This window comes from Mus musculus, chromosome 13, assembly GCF_000001635.26.
Source record: "Mus musculus strain C57BL/6J chromosome 13, GRCm38.p6 C57BL/6J".
NCBI classification, from domain to species: domain Eukaryota; kingdom Metazoa; phylum Chordata; class Mammalia; order Rodentia; family Muridae; genus Mus; species Mus musculus.
In genome coordinates, this window is record NC_000079.6 from 33,348,551 (window position 1) to 33,368,549 (window position 19,999).

The following is a 19,999-nucleotide window of genomic DNA, read 5'->3' on the forward strand; positions in this document are numbered from 1 at the left end:
TAGAGGAGAAAGTAGGGAAAATCCTTGAAGATATGGGCACAGGGGAAAAATTCCTGAGTAGAACAGCAATGGCTTGTGCTGTAAGATCAAGAATTGACAAATGGAACCTCATAAAATTGCAAAGCTTCTGTAGGGCAAAAGATACTGTCAATAAGACAAAAAGCCCACCATCAGATTGGGAAAGAATTTTTACCAATCAACTTGGTTTTTTTTAAAAAATACAACTGTGGTTTGAAAAATTCTACTATAAATTACACTATTAAGTAATCAATTTAATTCCTTCTCAGAGACTTGTGTAATAACATCACTTGGATAAGTGCTAAGTTAACTTGCTAAAATCCAGGAAACAGCTAACAGGAGATATTACCAGACTATATCTTTGATAAGTCTTATCATTCTGTGATCCCATAGCTTCCTACTATTCTGTTTCTTGGCTTTCTCAAGATATGTTAATTTCCAAACATTAAATAGATTGTGTTTTATATCTATTGTTCTGATTATTACATTTTTGACTGATCATATTTGATTTACTCAATTTATTTGGAGCAAGTCAGCTTGTGTGGCTCATCCTTTTGTGAAGTAAACATAAAATGAGCCAGTTTAAATATCCAACTACATTCAGTATTCAGTGTACAGAGTGTAATTTTTTATCTACTTTGTAAGATGGACACAAGATTCCTTTATTTTGTGGCTATAAATGTGTCCATAGACAGTAAATAAGTAACTTTATACTATCCAACAAATTAAAGCATATATCTCTGTATTGATCATTAACACTTTCTCTTCGACTTGAAAACTATTTCAAATCCTGGGACAAATATATATTCAAAAATAAAAGCACCTCACTGGGCTTGTATCTCACATTATAAATAAAATTTAATGCAAAGGTGGCAGCAATATTAATATAAAAGCTCTGAGCCATGAATGTATTGGAGGAAAGCATAGGATTAGTTTATTGTGAGCTTGTGTTTGGCAATGGAATTCTTATCTGTGGCATGGCTTTACTGAATGACAATCATGATATTAAATGTGGTGAGACTTTGTGAAAGAATCATTCTCTCTGTGTCAATGTGCATTATCAAGAAAGTAAAGAGAACATGTCTATAAAATGAAAGAATGGTAAATCTACAGACACAGAGAGAAGATTGGTTGTTACACAAACAGGGAGGAAAGAATAGAGTCACTGATTGACGGTTATACAATTTGTTTGAAAGGCGATTAAAGATGATTATAGCATGTCATTGACAGGCAATGAAGTTTCTACTCATATATTATTATTATTGTTAATATTATTAGTTTTTTATTATACAAATAAATGCAATAAAATGCTTTGAAAAACCAAACTAGGACAGAGGGGCTTTGCTTTGGAAGATAGGAGCAATCAGCCGACACCCAGATGCAGCTAGACACCCCAGAATATCTGACACATCAGGAAAAAAGGATCACAGGATCACAGGATAACAGGATAAAAGGCTATCAGGAGGGACAGGATCCAGTCAGAGACAGTAAGAGAAGTTAAATCCAGAGATAATCAGATGGCAAGGGACAAGATAAGGAACATAAGGATCAGAAATCAATGCTAGTTGGTAGCATCAAAACCTAGCTCTCCCACCACAGCAAGCCCTAGATACCTCCACACACCTGAAAAGCAAGAATTATATCTAAAATCCCAGATCATGAAAACGATAGAGGACATTAAGTAAGACATAATAACTTCCTTAAATAAATAGAGAATAACACAGGTAAACAAGTAGAAGCCCTTAAAAAGGAAACACATACATCTCTTAAAGAAATACAGGAAAACACAATCAAGCAGGTGAAGGACTTGAAAAAAACTATGCAGGATATAAAAATAGAAATAGATACATAAAAGAAAACAAAAAGAGGCAGGTAGATTTCTGAGTTCGAGGCCAGCCTGGTCTACAGAGTGAGTTCCAGGATGGGCTGCACAGAGAAAACCTATCTCAAAAGAGAAAAAGAAGAAGAAGAAGAAGAAGAAGAAGAAGAAGAAGAAGAAGAAGAAGAAGAAGAAGAAGAAGAAGAAGAAGAAGAAGAAGAAGAAGAAGAAGACATAACGACCAACAACCTTAGAGATAGAAAACCAAGGAAAGAGGGCAGAAGTCATAGATGTAAGCATCACCAACAGAATACAAGAGATAGAAGAGAGAATCTCAGGCATAGAAGATGCCAGAGAAGACAACTGAGACAACAGTCCAAGAAAATACAAAACACAGAAAGCCCATACTCAAAACATTCAAGAAATCCAGGACACAATGAAAAGACCAAACCTAAGAATAATAGGTATAGAAGAGAGTGGTGATCACCAACTCAATGGGCCAGCAAACATCTTAAGCAAAATTTTAGAAGATAACTTTCCTAACCTAAAGTAAGAGATGCCCATATACATACAAGAAGCCTATAGAACACCAAACACATGGGATCAGAAAAAGTTCTTCTTTCATATAATATTCAAAATACCAAATGCTTAGAAAAAAAGAAATCATATTGAAAGCACTAAGGAAAAAGGTCAAATAACATATAAAGACAGACCTATCAGAATTAAACCACACTTCCTAAAGTGTCTCTATAGCCAGACAATCTTGGGCAGATGTTGTATAGATATTAAGAGAACAAAAATGCCAGCCCAGGCTTCTATACCCTGCAAAATCCTCAATTACCATAGATGGGGAAACCCAGTTAATCTATGACAAAACCAAATTAAATGATATTCTTCTCCAATTTAGCCCTACACAGGATAACAGAAGGAAAAGTCCAACACAAGGAGTGAAACTGCACCCAAGAAAGAACAAGAAATTAATCTTCTCACAACAAACCCAAAAGGAGAGAAGGATACAAACATAATTCCACAACATCAAAAATAACAAACCAACCAACAAAGAAACAAACAGGAAGCAACAATTATTGGTCCAATCTCTCAACATCAATAGACTCAATTCCCATACAAAAAGATATAGGCTAACAGAATGGATATGTAAACAGGACCCAGTATTTTGCTGCATACAGGAAACATACCTCAGTGAAAAGGACAAACACTACCTCAAAGTAAAAGGCTGGGGAAAAAATCTAAGTAAATGGTCCCAAGAAATAAGCTGGAATAGCCATTCTAATATCTAATAAAATATATTTTCAATGAAAAGTTAATTTAAAATATGGGGAAAGACACAACATACTCAAAGGTACAATTCACCAAGATTAACTCTCAATTCTGAACATCTATGCCTCAAATGCAAGAGTACCCACATTTGTAAAAGAAACTTTCCTGAAGCTCAAAGCACACATTGAACACACAATAGTAATGGGAGAATTTAAAACCCCGCACTCATTAATCTACATATCATGGAAACAGAACCTAAATAGAGACAGTGAGATTACCAGATTTAACAGGTATCTACAGAACATTTCACACTAAAACAAAAGAATATACCTTCTTCTCAGCACCTCATGGTACCTTCTCAAAAAATCGACCATATATTCAGACACAAAACAAACCTCAAAAGATAAAAGCAAAGCTCTCATACACTTGAAAGCAGAACAACTATCTACTCAATTAAAACTTGGTCATGAAAAAAATAAAGAAATTAAATTCTTTCTAGAATTTAATAAAAATGAAGGCACAATGTATTTAAGCTTATGGGACACAATGAAAGTAATGCCAAGAAAAATCTCATAGATCTATGTGCCCCATACAGAAATTGGAGAGATCATACACTAGCAGCTTAATAGCACATCTGAAAGCTTTAGAACAAAAAGAAGCATAAACACCCCAGAGGAGTAGAGGCAGGAAATAATCAAAGATAGGCCAGAAATCAATCAAGTAGAAACAAAGAGAAATATACAAAGAATCAACAAAAAGTGGTCCATTGAGGAAATCAACAAGATAGATAAAACCTTAGCCAAACTGACTAGAGGGCACAGAGACAGTATCCAAATTAACAAAATTAGGAATGAAAAGGGAGACATAACAGAAACTGAGGGAAAAAATCATCAGATCCTACTATAAACGCCTATACTCAACAAAACTGCAAACTTTAGATGAAATGGATGGATTTCTAGACAGAGCAGATACCAAAGTTAAATCAGAATCATATAAACAATCCAAATAGTCTCAAAACACCTAGGGAATTAGAAGTAGGGATCATAAGTCTCCCACCTAACAAAAGCCCAGGGCTAGATGGTTTTAGTGCAGAATTGTATCAGACCTTCAAATAAGGCCCAATTCTAATATTTCTCAAACTATTCCACAAAATAGAAACAGAAGGAACACTTCCCAATTCTTTCTATGAAGCCACAGTATGCTGATACCTAAAGAAGACAAACACCCTACAAAGAAAGATAACATTAGACCAATTTCCTTTAAGAATCTTGACTCTAGCTGCATATGTATCAAAAGATGGCCTAGTCGACCATCACTGGAAAGAGAGGCCCATTGAACACGCAAACTTTGTATGCCCCAGTACAGGGGAACGCCAGGGCCAAAAAGGGGGAGTGGGTGGGTAGGGGAGTGGGGGTGGGTGGGTATGGGGGACTTTTGGTATAGCATTGGAAATGTAAATGTGCTAAATACCTAATAAAAAATGGAAAAAAAAGAATATTGATCCAACATAACTTAATAAAATTCTCACAAATAGAATCCAAAAAAACATCAAAATGATCATTCACCAATATCGAGTAAGCTTCATCCCAGGAATGCAGGAACGGATCAATATAGGGAAATCCATCAATGTAATATATACATATATATATATATATATTCAAAGAAAAAACATTTGGCAAAATACATCACATCTTCATGTCAAAAGTATTAGAGAGATGAAAAAAACATGCTCCACTATAAAAATCTTGTTATTTATAACACCCAATTAGTGCTGTTGATTACATACACCTACGTAATGAGCACAAGTCCCCATGCCATTTCTGAAGCAAGTGTGCACTGCCTCATCACTCACTGTCTCACCATGTTTTCTGGGCAGGTTGTCTCTGAAAGTCACATACCTCCATACCTAAAGTACTGCTCCCAAGAAGAGCCTCACCTGGTTTCTTTCTCAGGTTTCATAGCCAAACTTGACCAATGTGGTAACAAACTTCCAGGTGTTGTAAGGGGATCAGTCCAGTATACTTGGCTGAGGCCTACTAAGAGCCAATAAACAGACAGTGAGTTTACAGGTAGACTTGGTTCCAAATCTTTGCTGCTTCTGAACCAAGTGTTCATCAGCCTTCCATTTAACAACAAAAACCTATGAGGGCCAGGAAGTCGTGGGGTCTGGAGTAAAATTATGGTTGAGGTATGTCCAGACAGAAATCTCATCTTGAGATCTTTAGGAGGAGGGCCACTACCCCTATCGGCCCTGGGTCTACATGTCCCAGCATACACAGCCCTGTACCCCTATCATTGTCCTCTCTCCAAGAGGTCAAGTAGCCAGTAGCCACATTAAGATTTCTCTCCCCTGGTCATGTCCTGCAGCACCTGGCATTCCTCCTTATGAAAATGATGAATCCCTACTACCCTGGCCACAGCCTATGATGGACACTCACACCATAAGCCCCATATCCTCCAACATTTAAGTGATATTACTTACCCCCATTATATGAGAAATTTCATTGAAACCTCTCTCCCAAGTATTTGTTCTAATTGTTATCACAGCCACCTGAAGTTTCTTTCAGCCCCAGCTGTTCATTCACCCCCTTCTCCCCTCAATATATGTCACCAGTTGTTAAACCAGGGTAGTTACTTTGAGATTTGAACCAGATCAATTGACCATCAGTGATCTTTAGGTGCTGTAAAATGAGGGTGATTCCAGAAATGATCTGGACTGCAATGGTTCCCTTTTTTCTCAAGCAAACCATGACTAGGGCTGAGAAGAAGTTTATGCCTTAGAAAAGTACATTTTTTTCAACTCTCTTCACCATTATTTTCAAAAGGCTTAAAGCAAAGATGCCATTTATTTTCCACAGAGGATCCATGATGGTGACCCTGGAACAAGGGATTAAATTCAACATTACATAAGCACTGGTTGATGTGTAAACTGCATCTTCACTGTCACATACTGTGAGGCTATGGCTCAGTGCATAAAGGAACACACACTTCAGTTATGGTAAAGGTCACACTCATTCAATGATAAGCCCTGCTGTTAACAGTAAAGCTAATTCAGGGACAGGACTGTCTTTCTAATGTCAAGAAATTATTAATTACATAAAGAGCTACAAGGAGTCAGGTAAGAAGACACAAGGCAGGAATCGATTCACTAGCCAACAAATCAGCAAATACAGCAAAGGACTGGGAACATGAGATTCTTGAGGTAGTGTCTGTCTGCTCTGTGATCACCCACAAATATTTACCAAAGTCCTGTTTCCCAGCCTACCAGCTTTAGTGGACTAAAAAGCTTATATTATCTTTCCCAAATAGTGTATGAGAACATGTAGAACGTAAAAGGGGAATGGAAGTTTCTACCAGCAAGAGAAAAGAACACACCTCTAGGAAATGTGAAGAAACACAGAGTGTATTTTGGCTGTTAGCTGTGGTTAGACTTATAAAGGTGCTGAAGATATAGATCCAGGTTCCAATCCTTTGAGCATACATAATCATGGTTTTGTACTGGATATTTCAGTCAACTAGTATTTGTTTCTTTTTTCACTTTTCTTGATGCTCAGAACTGTTCTTATTGGCTAGTAAGAATCTCTTTAAACTTGTTCCTTTGCTTTGAGATGTTGGTCTCAAACATACTGGTTTTGTGACAACCGAAGAGCCTTGCACACAGTGTTCAATACCCAAGATATAAGATACAATTTGCTAAACGCATGAAACTCACGAAGAACGAAGACCAAAGTGTGTACACTTTGCCCCTTCTTAGAATTGGGAACAAAACACCCATGGAAGGAGTTACAGATACAAAATTTGGAGCTGTGACGAAAGGTTGGACCATCTAGTAATTGCCATATCCAGGGATCCATCCCATAATCAGCTTCCAGACGCTGACACCATTGCATACACTAGCAAGATTTTGCTGAAAGGAATCAGATATAGCTGTCTCTTGTGAGACTATGCCGGTGCCTAGTAAACACAGAAGTGGATGCTCACAGTCAGCTATTGGATGGATCACAGGGCCCCCAATGGAGGAGCTAGAGAAAGTACACAAGGAGCTAAAGGGAACTGCAACACTGTAGGTGGAACAACAATATGAACTAACCAGTACCCCAGAGCTCTTGACTCTAGCTGCGTATGTATCAAAAGATGGCCTAGTCGGCCATCACTGGAAAGAGAGGCCCATTGGACTTGCAAACTTTATATGCCCCAGTACAGGGGAACGCTAGGGCCAAAAAGGGGGAGTGGGCAGGTAATGGAGTGGGAGGGTGGGTGTGGGGGACTTTTGGGATAGCATTGGACATGTAAATGAGGAAGATACCTAATAAAAATTTTTTAAAAAGAGCCTTGCACACAATGTTCAATGTATCTAATCCAAGGACATAATTCTGTTCCCCTCCTGGTTTCTGTTAATAGAAGAGTTGTCAGTAAAGCAAAGGATTGTACTAAAATCCCAGTTTCTGCTATTTGGCACACCAGCAACAAATGGGGAGACACACTTCCCTTCAGAACCCATGTAGACCCTGCAGGAAAATCTGCCTTGGAAGTCCCATGCAGGACAGAGTGGGGTCATACAAGGATGGAATAATGATAGACAGGATGACACCTTGGCAGCTTAGCTCTGTCAACTCTGTTTGTTTGCCTTGATCTCAGGTCAGGAATCCCAGTGAAAGGCTTCGGACCTCACTGGATAGCTCAGTTCCTCCCTCCAATGGGACCACATTGAATAATGCTGCTGTTTTCCTCTTTTCACTATGAATCTGTCTCTTTTAATATCTTTTTAAAAGACAGGTTGCCAAGTCTGGATTCAGAACTTCCAGAGACAGATTCTGACCCTATCTGATAATTGACCAGATTCTTGAGTGTTCCTGACAGACTCACTATGTAGTCCAAGCTCTTTTGAACATAATATATAAACCAGACTGGCTTGGCACTCACAGAGATATACTTATCTTTGACTCTGGAATCTGACATTACATGTTTGTTCCTGTTTACCCTCCTTGATATTATTAATTTGTTCACTTTAGAGAAAGTCTTTGAAAATGACTCTTATATGGGATCCATAGATTGCGGCACATTAAATGAATTCTTCACAGCTCTAGCAGCACTGAAAATTTATTAATCTCTCCAGTATTCTTTCTTACATAACATTTATTTCAGGCATTCTGTTTCCTCCATTAAATTGGGGCACTTCCCAGCATGAGCCAGCTTCCTGCCTCTGTGCAGTCTACATTCTGTTTCCAGGACCAGAGGAGGGTCAAATCTAATGGAATTTAACAGAAAATGATGGAGTGTCATAGAAAAATAAGACATATTTATTAACTTTGTGTGAAGGACACTAGGCAGGTAGCTGGGAACAGGTACCCAGGCACATGATGATACACATAGTCTGAATATAGGGACACATAAGCCCAAATAGTCCAGCACACAATCCCCAGGAACATAGATTCAGAGTCCTATATGGACAGTAGGGAAGGCATATATTCAGGTTCCAGTCTCTTACCTACAAGAACAGAGAGAAAACTATGTTTGGACATGCCACTTTCTGAACAGATTACTTCTAAAAAAAATCTTCTCCAAAGTGAGAATATCTTCAATCTTAAGACCCAGCCAACACTTAGAGTCTGAAGTGGGCCAATTAGTCTTGATGATTAAGCCTGATTAGAGAAGCCTATGTAAGATCGATGAAGGCATGGAAGGGAGTTTTCTTAACTGAGACAGACCAGGGCTGTGGCAATGCCTTAGAGAGTCTTTCCACTATTCATATCTCATAGAGATGGAAGAGTCATATGGTATGTACATATGGTATAAGGATCTATGATCTTGAAAAGATTTAGAATTTACCATTGACATAAAAAGGTAATCAGAGAGCATAGACAGTAATTTTGTGCCATGCAATTATTTCTAAATATGATAGTGATGATGATCATGATCTTAGTGCTCACCAAAATAAAAATAGAAAATGAATCTGAGAAGAAATTCTTATAGAAAGATTTATCTAGGGGCAGTAAGCACCCAGTATATGATTGACATCACTATTCACCAGGAAAACATAACTCAAAACCATAATGAGGCACCATATTACATCCACTTGCTAAAATCAGAGAAAGACACATACACACACACACACACACACACACACACACACACACACACACATACACACGGAGAAACTAAAACTCAAACAAAACTGGTGGGATGCTTTCAAACTCATTATGTAGTTCTTCAAAAAGATAAATTGATGGTTTAAAAAGGCTCAGAAATTTCTAAGGCTATGTCCACTTCAATTCCAAAAGAGATGTGTCTATACATAAATGTATACATGAATGTTCATAGCAAAATTAATTCTAAAGAAAAGATAGAAACAGTATAAAACTAACCAATTGCATAATAGCTTATTTTAGTCAGCACTATGATTAATTTTTTCAAGCAGGGAAATAAATAACATATAAAAAATGTCTTGAGATAGCAAAGGAACATGAAGAAAATTAAGGAGACTCGAGAATGGAATGAAGCCCTTTACACCTGGGTATGGAAAAGAATTTTGCCAGGCCAGTTAATAAAGTTGATTATACATACACACACACACACACACACACACACACACACACACACACACACACACACACACTTCTGATGCTTTGCTGGGATATTTAGAGGAAGAATGGTAAAACAATAATCATACTTACAGCCTAAGCATGCTTGATCCCTTTCCAGACGCAAACCTGCAGCTTCAGATGAATCTTACGAGATATTCTACTTACAGTACAAGGAATGTCCTAACCAATACTTTTATAAGTGTTCCTCTGGAGGTTACACTAAAGTCACATTAATGAACGAATAATGAGGAAGTGAAATTTTGGTGGGGAGGCCAGATGCTTTACTCAGTTTTTAAGCTCAATGCAACAACAATCTGGAAGCATTTGAACCTCAAAAATACTTTATTCCAGAAAAGGATTTAGGACCTGGTATCATTAAGCAGAAAGGACAATGATGATGATGACAATGACATAGTTGAGAATTGTAAAGTAGATGGTAAATATAGTACTGCTGTGAGGGACTATGTTCTTAAGAGAGGCCACTGTTTTTAAAGCCAGGCTTCATTCTAACAAGACTCCATAGAGAAAACAAAAGGGTAAAAAAAGGATAATGCATCTAGCTGAGACAGAAAATGGCATGGAATTTTGTTAGAAGATGAAGAAGATGGAAGGGAAGACTGGGAGGGAGCAGGAGTGAGAATGAAGCAGATACAGAGCAGAAGGAGACATTATGTCAGAGGACACAAGGACAAAGAGGAAGGTAACTATGGGGCAAGTTTCAATGCTATGTGACTAAAAGGATAAGTGGCCCCCAAAAGAAGAGTTTAGATGTAAGGTGGTTAGACTGGATGTTGGAAAAGCAGAGGAAATAGAGAAATGTAAAGGGATATTTGAATTTCCCTAGTGCTGTTAGAGACTGGGACGTGACTGAGGAACCAGACGCTGCACATAAGGAAGCCAATACTTTCCTCAAGCAAGATGAGCAAGAAAGCCACAGGCTAAAGGTTCTGCAGCTGCTGACACTCCCTGCTGGGTCAGGGGTTAGAAGACATGTGGTGTTAGTAACCTTTTGTGGAAATGTGGAGATGAGCAGCAGAAGGTAAGTACCCTGGAGAAGCCAAAGTGCATCACAGCAAAAGTTCTTAGAGGAAGAGACTGGTGAAAAGCTAGCCATCCACAAGCCACATCTGAGAACACTTGGGGTGTAAAGGGTTTCTAGAATGAGTCCATCACAGTGCTGAATTAGTAGAAAGATATTGTTTCAAGTTTTCATGGTATATCTTGGTTTCTTCATCTATGCTCATTGAAAATTTTGCTGTGTACAGTAGCATAGGACTCTCCGTTTTAAATGTCTTTGAGAACAACTCAACATTAGATTAATCCAGCAATGTCATTCTGCATTAGAATATGATTCAATGTTAACACCTTTGTGGCTGGCAACTGAGGTCTGGTAGTCACAGATCCAGCTATGAGACTTTGAGACTAAAGTTGTGTCCAACACTCTCAATGTGGGCTGTGTGACCTGACCATGTAAGATTTTTCCATCCCTGAAATGGAAGCAGGATGCCTGATAGAATAAGTTGAGGGCAACTGGGGCAACAAACAGCACACAGCTTAAAAACTATTCACCCATTGTAAATAAAACCACATATCCCTGTTAGTATTTTATTTTAATAATTGAAATGATAAAAGACAACAATATTCTACTTTAAACTAACAAAGAGAAAGAGGAGGGGTGCAGTTGGGGAGATTATAGTCAGGCAGGACATTATGGCATATTGTGGTCTCCCTTGCAGCAGGCTACCCCGTAGCATGTGAACCATCCTTTCAATGAAGGATAGTAGAGTGCTTATGACCCAAGAGTTCTTTGTAAGCAGAACAGCTTGCCTGACTCTCAACATCTAGATTCTTTACTGCAGCTTTGCTTCTCTAGGGTGTTAGGTAGTATTTTATCACTAACAAGATGTATGACATGAATAACCTAGTTCAGAAAGAAGTTATATTGGCTCATTCTTTCAGAGGATCCATTTCAAGTTACCTGTCCCTATCATTGGTTGCCATGGCTGCAGGTGGATGTGACAGAAGCTACAGATCTTTGAGTAAGCAGGAAAGAGAAATAAGAAGGGACATGGACAGAGTATTGCCTTGAGAGATACAACACCAGCAACTACCTCCTTTGTTCAGCTAGATACTCTCATCCCTAAAAGTTCAGCTGCTTCCAAAACAAGGATCCCAAATAAGCAACCTATGTGGCTCTTGGTAAGACATCAACTGTAAGTCTGAAAGTTTGTAATTCTGCTTTACCAAAGGGAAAACAATCTCACATTTGAGAATTTAACAGAGCAGACCAAACCAGAATTGATGACTGTCACTAATTTTGAGGTTTTCCTTCCAAAATTTAAACTGGAAGAGGATCTCTGTGTAATACTTAGTCTCACAACTCTCATGGGCGACGGCTTCAAGTTCCAATTTTTCGATGTGTCTACCCTGGGATGACTGTTTATTTTCCAATGTGGTGAGAATGTATATTACCATGTCAGAAGCACAAACTACGGCAATCTATAAATGATTCATGGCATGAGACTGATGGCCGAATTTAGGGGGAGGGGAATGATCTTACTTAAGCATTTTATGGAAATTGAGTCTCTCTCCTCGAGATGAGGGTGAGGAAGTGGTATCCACATCTGACTCTTCTCCAGTAACCTGCTTGTTATTGACAAAGTCCAGCCGATGGTAATGAACTAAAACAAATTCGCTTGAAAGAGATGAATCAATTTTAGATTTAATAAATCAGGTCAATTTCTGAAATGCCCAAGGACCAAAGGAAATCAATAATAAGAGTCCCAATAGGGGCCCCAAAAGGGAGGGCAACAAGGTAGAAAGCCAGGGGGAGGTTGAAAACCAATTTTGGTACCATGACTCTTGTTGTTCTCTCTCTCTTTTCCTCTTTTCTAAACTGGCAGTAACCTTAGCCACTGCGTGGCAGTGACTAAAATTTTTATCTCCCCATGGTAGTCGGTGTCAACCACTGTAGGAGTCACCGTTAGGCCTTGTAAAAGTCTGGACACTCGGCTGATGATGAGAAAAAAAGTCTTTTGGGGAGGGGGCCCAAAGTCACCTGTTTCGATGACCACTGTTCCCTCCTCAGGAGTTATAATCCTGGTGGTGGAGGAACACAGGTCCAACACTGCGTTCCCTGCCTTGGTCCTGCACAATCTCCTGTGGGGGCTGGTTCTCTGCAGTTGTTATCAGGGGAGATGGGCCCCACAGGGGGACCCTCTGGCCCTTTCCCTGGACCGCAGGTATTGGGTGGCCTTGGATATCACTCTTAGATCGGCAATCTCATGCCCAATGGCGGCCTCTCTTGCACTTAGGGCAAAGACAGGGGAACTTTTGTTGGGTAGCAGACATGGTTGAGACTAGGGTGCTCTGTCTTTGTGTAGGACATTCTCTAGCAAAATGTCCAGGTTGGTTGCATCTATAGCAAGTTTTTCTCTTTTATTTAGTTGTAAGGCAGCCCCAATAGCCAGGTTGATAGACTTGTTGGGAAAACACATCTACCTCATTACAAAGCTTGATCATACCATTTATATCTAAACTCTTGGTTTTACCTCTCAGGGCAGCCCTACATGCCGAATTGGTGTATTCAAGAGCAAGTTGTTGGACCAACAGACCCTCACTTTCCTCAGGTTCCAAAATTCTCTCAGCTGCTTCCTGCAATCTGGCAATGAACTGCGCATAGGACTCTTGGGGCCCTTGTATAATCTTGGTTAAGGGTGTAGTAAGCGCCCCTGCAGCAGGGACAGTGTGCCAAACTCCCAGGGCCGCCTGTGCTTTCTGGGCGAGGATACCAAGGGAGAGCCCTAATTGTTTTTTGTCTGCAGCGAAATTGCCTTTACCACAGATTTTATCAGCAGTCCAGGAGGCTGTCTTACTAGTAGGATTCTTTCTGTTATTTGCAGCCAGATTTTCTCCTCTGTCCACAAACTCTGACTTCCAAGTTAAATATTGGCCTCTAGTGAGGACAGACTGAACAACTTTATTCCATTCATTGGGTATCAAGTAGCCTTCTCCTGCTAAACCTTCTAATATAGATACTGTGAATGGGGCATTAACCCCATAATTTTTGACTGCTGAATGAAGATCTTTTACATGTCTCAGTTTTAGCTTTTTGTAGACTGGTTGGCTGTTGGTGTCTAACCCTTCATCGGGGGACATGCCACCCTCATCGGAATCAGAGTTTGCTTGATCCCACTCCTCATCACTCTCTGGTTCCCCTTGATCTTTATCGGAAGAGCTAGTCTGTGTGTGTGTGTGTGTGTGGGGGGGGGTGATCTCATGACCTGGAGCAGCCTGACGGGCTTGAGCTTGGGTGAGGACCGGGAAGGTCAGTTTTTTATTCCCTTGTTTCTGAGAGGGACCTTTGCGGCCAGTTTGAGGATTTATTGAGATGGGACTTTGAAGGTTCCCCATGAGGGCTCTTTGTAGACTCCGAGTCTCTAGACTGAGGGCTTGTAGCTCCTTTTGAAGCCCTAGAACATTTTTAAGATTGGTGATCTGAGTCTGAAGTTCTCTTTTAGTTTGAAGTAATCGCTGAATGGATGGAGAAGTCAGAGATATGGGGTGAGGGGTAGGGGGAATGGGGGGCAAGTAAGGAGGGGGGTGTTTATTGAAGAGCTCGATGGTAAGATAGGCACCGGGCCCGGGACCATAGTGGTCTTGTTCATATTTAAAGGCTTCCTCATCTAATTTTGCCTTCGAGGCAGGATCAAGCGGTTCATCTGACAACTCCTTATACAAAATGAGGTAAATTCTTTTTGGTCTAACAGGGGGTTGAGCAGTAGCCCCTTTTCTAGAATCTAATGTAATTTGGGAAGAAAGAGGGGAAGGCAGGGAATCCTCAGGGGCCGGGGCATCGATAATCAATGACGGCCGAGACTGATGATTCGCTGGCAGCTCAGTTTCCCTTTTGTGAGACGGCGATCAGGAGTTTTCTAGAAAATCTTCAGTAAGGGCTAGGAGGCGAGCGTCCTCTCCGCCCTCTTCTGCCTGTTTAAGGAGATCTCTGATGATTCCCCAATAGCTAAAAAAGGACTCAGGGACATCTTCTCCTTGTTTTATTAAAATGTTGATTTCTTTGCCTACTTTATTCCAGGTTAAAGGGTGTATTTCAGGACCATTTAATACCAGCCATGGACATCTCTCGTCCAAAAAACAAAAGAGTTTTATTAAATCCTTTTTCCTTAAACTCTTATCCCTCTTTCCTTAAGAGACCCCTTCATCTCTTGAATAAAAACTGCCTCTTTGACAAAACCTTCCCCATGGTTAATGGGACAACAACTGAAAGCCCAGGCTTACCTCTCGACATTCCCAACACTCAAGCGAAGTGGCAGGGAACTGTCTCACTGTCTATGTGGTACCTCTTGAATCCTTTGTCCAGAGGGTAGTCGTACCTCGTGCCCCACCTCTGGCACCACTTGACCCATCCAGCAGGTCCAGTTATTCGAGGGTCTCGAGGGGACCTTCTCCTAAGAACCAAATGGGGGGGGGCTAGAGAGAGACAAGAGTCTTGTGTAATGAAGGACACACGGAAGCAGTCTAAGTAACATCAAGGTCTCGATTTATTGAGAAAGGCCCAAGGCTTAAATGCACAAGCAAAAGGGGAAGTACTTTTCAGCAGGAGGGGTGGGGCAGTAGAAATTTTTCTTTAGGCAGTTACACAGGGAAGCAGGAACTTGGTGGTATCAGGGTGTGGTCAGGGCATCTGGTGCTGACTTAGGGCTGAAACATTCTGTGGTTATTCTTGGAAATGTGTGTCGGTGGCCCGCTTTTGACCCCCTTTTCTTCTCGGGGGGAGAGGCCCAATTCAGAGATCAGGACAATAGCGTTGTCTTAATAGCTCCCAACAGTGTATTACAATGGTGTATGTGGGCATAGATAGTTCAAGAGGTAGAACAAAGAGTAAGCTGAACATCAAATTTGATCTGTTGTAGATTCTTCCCATTTTTCAGGAGGCCTAACGTAAAACTTACAACTTTCTAAGTCACTTGGATTATAGGCCAGAGTAACATATGCAACAGAGAAATGTCTGGTCTTCAGACCCCAACTAGGCTTTACAAATATACTTCTTTCTTGGTAGTATGAGGAACCACATTCAATAACTTATCTTTCAAGTTGGAAGGACTACCTCAGCGTATCCCAACCAATAGAATACTGAAATAACAGTCACTTCATTTTCCTTGGATTTATTTCCATCCTCTCATGTGCATATGTGTTATCAAGGAATAAAAGTAGTTTCAAATTCCTGCTCTTATGGTCCAATCAGCACAAAATAATTGATATAGTGCACCCATGTTTTATTCCATGGAAAAGACAGATGGTTGTGATCCCTTATAACTAAGTTATAACACAGGCCCTGGGAGTTAATAAATCACTGAGTTAAAACTTTAAAACTATAATGCTGCCTTTGAAAATTGAAAGCAAATTTCTTCTCATGGTCCTAGAGGACATGTTCTGAAAACAAGGCATTCTTCAAACAAGTAAGAATTTCTTCATACTGTGTACTAGATATCTACATTTTTGAGGAGGGCATTCAGTTCAGCAACTGCAGAGTCAGTATCATTTTGTTTTCTTAGTAGCCAGTCATCATTCTCCTCAACCAATCTGTCTTCAATGCAGGCCAGATAAGGGACTAAAAGGTAGATGTACATGAAAATATATATCTGTATCTTTCAAGTACTTGATGATGTGACTATGTTTTACAATTTCTCCACAAATATACTGTTTCTGAATTACTATTTCCCTTGGTAGAGGCATGTAAGTGGTCTTGGCTACTTTGTGCATTCTTCTATTTCCACCCTTTATCCCCGTAATTTTTCCCCTAACACTAGGTAGGATAGAAACAAGAATAAATGGGGAAGAAATTGGAATGAATACAGAGAATAGGAGAAAAAAAACATGGCTAGAAGGGTAAGAAATCACTGAATCTAATATCTGTATTTTTTTTTACCACAACTACTAACAAACAGCATCCAACCCCCATGTAACTGACCAGCATTCACTAACCCTGACTTTACAGTGTTTTTATATCCTCTGAAAAATTCCCAGAACTCTTAATACTACACAATAATAGTAACTTTCTCTAGATAGCAAAACCATGCCTTTTATAGATCATGAGGCAAACCAGAGTCTGCTGCTACATGTAGCCCACAGCACACCCACATCCTCTCACCTGGGTTTAAGGTGAAAACACATTCTTATAATACTTTTGAGCTTCTTAAATAAATCAAACTTCAAAAATTCTCAAAAAATTTTGAAGCCAACTAAAGGTTTCCATTTATCCTCTACAAACTTGGTAACTTTCACTTCATAAAAAGGTGATCCAATGTAATCTTTCTGTCAAATTTTAAGTATACTTACCCCAATTAGAGTGGATGAGTTAGTGGATCCATTTGACCTGTGAATATGTGAATTAGGATTTAACCAAAACCTGATTAATCACTTGGCCTCCTTACAATCCCTCACTTTACCTGAATTGCCACAACCTTGCATGGAATCTCAGGGCGTCTTTATTAATTCATAACTGTTATCCAATAAACCTTAGAAATTCTGGTTGTTCTTTTCTCCCAATGTACAACTATCCTTATAAAAGGCTGTAGGTCCCTATGGGGGAAGGACTTGAAAAAGTCTAAAAATAAAATTTTAGGGGATTTTCCATGGTCCTTAGGCAGGAAATCCTGGCACTCCCTGCATTTAATATGTTTCAGTTCTGAAACCTAACTCAAGTTAGGAAACTGATTCAAGTACCAAGATTCCGTTTAACCAAAATCTAATCTTTCATTTCCCTCATTTGTTTGTGTTTTTCCCATGTAAAAACCAGACAAAAATCAAAGAGGTTACTTATCTATATTACACATGGAAACACCATGAGTGATTAGCCAGTAACAAATATATATAGAAGTCATACCATCATACAATTCACTTGCCCTTTACTGTGATTAAAGATTAGGCCATGGTAGACATTATTTTGTCTATATTCTCCATTAGGTTACTATGATCACTTTGCTTTGGTGATGACTCAATGTTGTTGCCTATCTTTTTCTTACAGGGTCCAATTGAAACCATTCCATCTAATTCATTTAACTTAGCAGCAGCCTATCCCTTTCCTAAAGTCTGGCATAAGAAAAAAGGCAATAACTATGTTTTTTAAGTGTGCTGATGCCTATCTTACCATTTTGTCTTTTTGAGGATTAGTGAAGGACAAGACTTCTGGAGATTATCCCTGTGAAAGTGTATTCTCTCTAGGATTGCAAATTCCCTGAGCCTTAAAACAGTTTTATCAACTGTAAACCAAGTGCTATCCGGTACCAACTCCTTTTCAGTAGGCCAAATTTTGACAAATGATTCACCTAACCATTAAAGCATACTACAGACACCTATTTGTCAACTGTTCAATCTTGTATATTAAGTCTACAAATTCTACACAGAATGTCCATATTAATGAAATTTGAGCAACTATCATGTTCCTTCCACCATTATCACATATCCTTAAAATCCATTCATCAGATTTATGTTTAAATAAATACCAAAATCATTAAGTATATCTATTTAGTATTATAATACATTATGTTATGGACTAAACTTCCCATATAGGAGCCTGATTTGCCATAAGTACAGTTATAGACTAGAAGCAACTGTGTGTGGGACCTGAGATACAGCAGTATTTACTTGTCTAGCATTTCCTTCTTACAAGTTTCTGTAAGTTTAGCATAGAATTAATTATTAATTATCTCAGTCAAAGGTGAAAAATGTTATACTTCAATGGGGGGAGTTGATGGCAAAAAAAACCTACTTCCTCATGTGAGATAAGTCTATGAATTTATAAAACATATGAATTTTACAATTTGACATATAAAAGTCATCCCACAAAAGCACTTCCCAGGTTATAGCATCCCATTCTTTACTAAAAGCTCCCCTTACTTTAAATGCCAGTACCACTAGTGGCTGGCTCTTGAATATTTGCACTAATTCAGCCAAACTTATATTGAGGGCTTCAGCTTGAATTTCCCCAACTTGAGCTCAATGGATGCAGAAAAGAGGATTTTCATTTGGACCACACTTAAAAATCTTTATATTGTTTATGTGTAGCTCTACCCAATAAAATTTATTACTAAATTCAGTTTTTTCCCATACCTCCTTCGGACACAAAAGAATTTGACTTATTTTATCATGTAGGACTTTCCTAACCTTTGTCATTTCATCCAATGAGACTAAAGGTAGCTTACCAGCATACTTATCCAACAAAAATGTCAAAAGTTTTATATTGAGAGTCATCAAATATGTCACCTCTAACAATTAATAAACTAGGAATATCAAATTATTTTTCTCTTTCTGTTTGTTAACACAATGGGCTTTTAGTGCTCTCAGAGTCCCCAGGTGAGGCTTCAGTAAATAGATCATCTTCATTAACTATAGTTGGTGGCAAATTGCAAAGCCTATTCCAGATCACTAAAAGTTGTATCGTTATACTGAGATTCTCTATACATCTTCTGGAAAAAATGGTATTTGTAACCTCCCCTCCCCAGCCTGAAACCTGTTTGCCCAGGTTTCAGTGTTAGAGAGAATCAGGGCGGAGCTTGCCGCCCTATTGTCCTGCCACTCCCAATGCCCCCCTCCTAGCTGTTCCGGAGCCATCACGTGTTCACTTGCATCCTTACTCCAAGATGATTTGGCGGGAATTGGGCCCCTTCCTCTCCTTCATAACTCAGAGCACGAATTAGTAAAATTGAGCTTTGATCAGAATTTTGTCTTAGCTACGTTTTTCTCTCGTCTGCTTAGCTCCCTCTTCTCTTTCAGATTCCAGGATGCCTTCCAAGAACAGAATCCAGACATGTGAGCCACTGGCCAGACACAACATCTGGCACCCACGTGGGACTGAGAAATGGCAGAGGACATTTGGAAGAAACACTGCTGGTTTGGAGTTCCATAGAAGAAGAAAATAATTAAAGGAAATTCATACTGGAGAAGGTCCGTATGGGCTAAGTTGAAACAGCGTTAAACCTGAACGCTAATTCACTTAGGTTCGGCAGTGAAGTTTATCAGGAGCTAGAAACTTAACAGGCGGTTAGCCATAGTTCCCAGAAGCTACATTTTTAGGCATGAGAAAAGAAAGGGTTTATTAAAAGGAAATTAATAATCAGGCGGACTGTATCATGCAGGAGGAAAATGTCCCAAAAAGCAGAGAGAAATTTCAGGAGTGCCATGCTTTGTTCTCTCTGGGCTTTACAGCAGAAGTACTCTGCCCCTTTTGTGTCTTGTCTAATGTCTGTTGCACCAATCTGTTCACGTGTTCAATTCATGT

At 39.3% G+C, this 19,999-nt stretch overlaps 1 long non-coding RNA gene across 1 annotated transcript; it reads left to right on the forward strand.

Annotated features, from left to right (window-relative positions):
* Positions 1–10,549: 10,549 nt before the first annotated feature.
* Gm40906 lies at positions 10,550–19,560 on the forward strand. Its single transcript, XR_873213.2, has 3 exons — positions 10,550–10,738; positions 11,659–11,898; positions 19,495–19,560. It is a non-coding gene; the product is annotated as a predicted gene, 40906 (long non-coding RNA).
* The last annotated feature ends 439 nt before the right edge of the window (positions 19,561–19,999 follow it).